This window comes from Pteropus vampyrus, unplaced genomic scaffold (genome assembly GCF_000151845.1).
Source record: "Pteropus vampyrus isolate Shadow unplaced genomic scaffold, Pvam_2.0 Scaffold375, whole genome shotgun sequence".
Classification (NCBI taxonomy): Eukaryota; Metazoa; Chordata; class Mammalia; order Chiroptera; family Pteropodidae; genus Pteropus; species Pteropus vampyrus.
In genome coordinates, this window is record NW_011889156.1 from 14,989 (window position 1) to 20,246 (window position 5,258).

General features: G+C 48.7%; 1 long non-coding RNA gene across 2 annotated transcripts in view; it reads right to left on the reverse strand.

Annotated features, from left to right (window-relative positions):
- Window positions 1-202: 202 nt before the first annotated feature.
- Window positions 203-5,258, reverse strand: part of LOC111731445 — a 29,726-nt gene continuing 24,670 nt past the window's right edge. The window contains exons 3-4 of one of the 2 annotated variants that reach the window (XR_002777138.1): window positions 1,382-1,531; window positions 203-843 (exon numbers count right to left, since the gene is read on the reverse strand). This is a non-coding gene — a long non-coding RNA (uncharacterized LOC111731445). Of the gene's footprint in view, window positions 844-1,042; window positions 1,102-1,381; window positions 1,532-5,258 lie in introns of those variants that run through there. The other variant, XR_002777139.1, reaches the window with a different exon arrangement.

Consider the following 5,258-nt stretch of genomic DNA (forward strand, 5'->3'; position numbering starts at 1 on the left):
TCTTGTTCCTAATAAACAGGATTATTTTATGCGTTATTTGATTCTAGAATTTTTTTTTTCCACCTGGAACCTCAGAATGCGATGTTATCTGAAAACGGAATATTTGCAGATGTAATTAGTGAAACGTGAAGTCCTACCGGATTACGGCAGGTCCTGAATCCAACGACTGCTGTCCTTGTAGGGAGATGGAAGACACGAAGGAAGAAAGCCAGGTGACGAGGGAGGCAGAGACCGGAGTGACGCAGCCTCACGCCAAGCAGCTCCCGGGATTACCAGCGGCACCAGGAGCAAGGACAGGGCCACGGAGGACTCTGCCCCTGAGCCTTCGGGGGAGTTCGGTCCTGCTGACGCCTTGGTTTCAGACTTCTGGTCTCCAAGACGGTGAGAAAATAAAACTCCCTGTCATCTTGAGTCTATTTTCTGTTGTTTCGGCCACGGTGTTTGCGGTAGTTTGTGACAAGAGTTCTAGAAAACTAACACACCAGCCATATGTAAATCTGTTCTGCAGGAGTGGATGGCGGGTGGCTGAGCTAGGCGCTGCGGGGGCCTGATGTGTGACACCCGGTCGCGCCGAGCGGCGGGCCACCTGGGCCAGAGCGCAGCGGCAGAAGGCGCTGCATCACCAGTGAGGCTCAGCTACACGGGGAGCCCCGCGAGCCCCCCCGAGCTCAGAGCCCCAACTGCACACCACACTGACGGCAGACCTCACCCCAGGGTGCTGCGCAGAAGAAAAGTGACCAGGAGGATGTGGGCCTCACTGCAGAGGCCAGAGGAAAAGGCACATTTCTGAGGAAGCTGTCCCCTTGCGGCCCCAGAGTCACGGCAAGCCACACCTTTTCCTTTCTTGGAGAGAAGCAAGGACAGGGGAGAGAGGAAACCTGAGACGCGATTTTTATCTCAAAGAGATGAAGATTTATGACAAGAAACTCTTTAAATTACTGCGTCGGGCAAAGATCGCCATATTAGGCAAACATTTAAATTTTATTTCAACCACCTAGGAAGACCAGGTGCTATAGGAGTAAAAAAAATAAAATAAAAAATAAGAGATTGTAAGCTGACGAGATCCTTGCAATCTGTGAGGTCAACCAAGGGTTGTCTCGCCTAAAAAAAAATTAACAAACAAATGAAATAAAATAATAAATAAACTTAAAAAAATTTTTAAAAATAAACTTAAATTTATTTCACACCACTTAAACAATAGGGGCTTGTCAGGAAGGCCAGAAGTTATAGAGAAAAATCACATTTTCTGTCCATGTGAGTCGCAATGTGAATACAATTTACAGACCCCACTATACGTGTATAGTCATACTTTCAAAGTCTTAAAATATATTTGTCTTCTAAGTGAAAACGTAAACTCTGAAAGGAAATAAACCAAACTCACCCTTAACACGACTGTGGAGCACGGGCTCTGAGGCAGTACCTAACAGGAGACCAACTGACGGCAGGTGTCAAACGTCACACTTGGAGGACTTCGGACCGGCCACTGCGAAGACAAGGAGAGGCTTTTCCACCCTCGAGAATGTGCTGTTCACTTCGGAAAAAGAGCAGATATCAGTTGTTTCCAAAGGCACCACAAATGATCTTTCTCGAACTATCAAAACGGAACAGCTGTATGTCATAATACTCTTTAACTTGGGAGGTTTCAGTCACTTCACTAAATCTTTTATGGGTTTCTGTGCATTCGCTGAGTGAGGACAAGGTTAAAGAGAACGAGCATTTCTATTGTGCATCAAGTCGACAATTACTTAAGAATCCACTTCATGTTGCATTTTTCCAGGTTCAATAATAGACTCAACTTCTATTTTATAAGAAAACAATAAAAGAGATGCTATAAGGTGGCACAGAAATATTTCTAGAAATGGGATAAAATGAAGATTTAAAAAAAGATAAATGTTCAAAAATGGGATGCATCTCTAGCACTGAGCACAGTTCTTCGCGCCCAGTGAAGATTCAATTGATATGCATTGTCGAAGGCACGAATGAGCCTCGCCTATGAGGTGGGGACCAAGGGATAAAGTTTACTTCGAACAGGATTTTGAAAGGCAGGAAGGATGTGGATACCAAAAATGAAGGAGAAGCACATTTACAGAGGAAGAGGAGCCGTTAAAAGGGTCGAAGCAGCACGGGGCACGTTTAATGAACGATGATCAAACCCGCGTGGATGGAACAGGGACTTCACGTGGCAGAGTCACGGGCAACACCAAGGAGCCTCAGAGGAGCTGGCCCGGGGCTCTGACCTCTACTGCCGGTCTGAGGGGGCTGGGCTGTCTGTGACCAGCACGGGACCACCACAGAGGTGACCGGGCGGGTGAGGGCTATTTTGGAACAATGGAACAGCTGGCACATCTGGCGTAGGCGGAAGTAGAAAGAGACAGAGAAGCTAAGGCCAATCACGCGTCCATCGCTCGGGATGCAGCGAGCTCTAATCGGCCCCGTTCCAGTTCTCTTGGTGTCACCCCCAGGCGGGGCGGGTTGGTCGCTGTCAAGTCTCACCGCAGAGACTGAGCCGTCCGCCCACGGAGGGCCTGTGACTCTCCCCGCACGTCCATGGGGCTCGCCCTGTGCCTGGGTCACGACGACTTCATCAGACTTCGCAGGAGCGTCACCGCGTCCTTAAACACCCCTGCAATTTCTCCGGGGCTTTACAGTAAGCGGAAAACTTACTCTGGGAACAGAACTTACATACGGGGACACAGGCTGGTTGCTGTGAGGCAAGTCGTCTGAGTGGCATGGCAGAGTCACACCCCAAAGCTCCCTTGCCTCACAGCAACCAGCCTGTGTCCCCGTATGGAAGTTCTGTTCCCAGAGTAAGTTTTCTGCTCTCCTGATGCTCCATTGTCGGCTTGTTGTTTCTGAAGATTCTTACACTTCTGCAAACTGGATCTGACGAGCCGAGGCAAGTCCCTCGAGGAGGACCCCGGGCGGCCTCTGCGGAATGTGTCACCTTAACACAACATTCCTGCAGACGGATGACATCTTTGTTGTGTTTTACATCCGAGGAAACACGTAACAGGGATAAGAAGAGTGAGTGACTTAATCTGACTGTAACACGTCACCGCCCTCAGTCCGGGCGTGGTCCCTGGCTCCAGCGGGGCCGTTAAATGCTTTCCCCACTCTTGGCGAGAATATGGGACAGTTTGTAGCATCTGCCTGTCTCCGTGGTGTACACCCTTCCAGTGTGGTTGATTTCAAGTCATCGACGACGTCACTGAACTGGGACCTGGGAAGAAAGGTGCACCCTCTTCCCCTGCCAGCCGGTCCGGCCAGCTCCGCACGCTCGGACTGCGGACGGTCGGAACACAGAGACTGCCGTGCGCACCGTCTCTGTGTGTGTAAAAGGGTTATGTGGCAGCTGGAAACGAGCCACCTGAGCACTCTGTTACAGAGCATCCTAGCGGTACGGAGAAAACTACTTCCATTGTGTGTGGCCGTCGAGCTCAGCTGTAAAGCGCCGCTGACTTGCGTTCCGAGTCGTGCCCACCAGTGACCTCCACGGCGTATCACATCTGTGCCATTTCCCTCTCAGGATTTCTCAGTGGAATTTAAAGCCACGGAAAGGATGCCGTCCCCACGGAGGGAGCACATGCGTACAGAGAGGAACAGGAGCCCGCGACAGTCAAAACGCACTAGAGACGTCAGAGATCAAGCAGAGGAGGAAGCCCAGCAAAGACGACGGAAAAATGTCAGCAAGGCCCAAGGAAGACCAGGAGCATCGTACCTTGGAAGCTGAGAGTGGACAGTTTTTCCAGAACAGAAAGATCAACTGCGTCTGAAGTCGCCGAGACATCTAGCACTTAATTCTCGCGCACCGTCATAAGTAGAACTGAGAGCTTCGACCCAAGGCCACAATACGCGGCGGGAAGAAACCGGATTATTTCCCCAGGGTTTACATTAGCGACACCCGTAAGCCGCTTTAGTGAGAGCCTCATGGTCTTCTACTTTGGTAATGGTGGTAAAGCACACACCACCACGTTTACCATCTGAACCATCTTTCCGCATACGACTTAGTGGCGCCGAGTGGCACTCACAGTTTTGCAGCCACCACCATCCACCTCCAGACTCTTCGTTTTGCAAAACTGAAACTCTGCCCCCGTTAAGCAGCGGCGCTCGCCGCCCTCTCCCCCACCAGGCCGCACCCTGAGCCCCTCTCCGAAAGTGGCCTCGTACCACACGCCAGCTGAGTTCACCGAGCACGAAGTCCCGAAGGTTCGCCCACGCTGTGACACGCCAGGGTCTCCTTCCTCTTACGGGCGGATAACGCCCCACTGCACGCAGAGAGGACCGTCGGTTCATCCACTCATCTGTTGCGGGTACCTGGGCTGCTTACGCTTTTTGGCTACTGTGAATAATGGTGCCATGAGCTTGGGCCTGTGAGCATTTCCTTGAGACCCTGCTTTTCATTCTTTTGGGTACATAGCCAGAGGCGGACCGCCGGATCGCATGTTGTTTTTGATTTTTGAGGAGCCGACATGCTGTTTTCCACAGAGGCTGCACTACTTCGCGTCCGCACCCAATGGCTTCCAGTTCTCCACGTCCTGGCCAGCACTGCTTTCTATTTTCCTGCTAGTAGCCATCCCAACGTGGATGAGGTGATATCTCTTAGTGGTTCTGATTTGCATTTCCCTGATGATTAGTGATACTAAGCGTCTTCTCATGTGCTTATTGGCCATTCGTATGTCTTCTCTGGAGAAATGTCTATTCAAGTCTTTTGCTTTTTAATCGCTTTTTTTTTTATTGTTAAATTATAGGAGTTCTTTATACACTCTGGGTGTTAACCCTTTATGAAATATATGATTTGCAAATATTTTCTCCCATTTCATACGTTGCATTTTCGCTGGTGATTGTGTCCTTTGATGCACAGAAATTTTCAATTTTGAGGTAGAAGTCATATATTTTTATAATGAATTACCTACCATCTCATAGTTTGGTGTGCCTTATGGTTTATGTCACATGACCAAAAAAGAATATTGTGTCTTCTCCATATTTTACTCAGAACGAATATGACAATAACTTTAAACATAACATTGATGACCAGCTGTGATTCTTTTCCCACTAATAAAATGCATGATGTCTCCGTCGAAGATAAATCATAACATCTTTTCAGTATATTTTAAGAGAAAAGACAAATTCAGAATAAAGTCTACCTCATCTTTCTCATGTTTTCTGAGCAGGTATGATTTCATATTTATTAAAGTGGTCAGTTAAAAATCCAATATTCTGAATGTATTTTCAAAACTTTCTGAAGGTGGTGGTGAGGA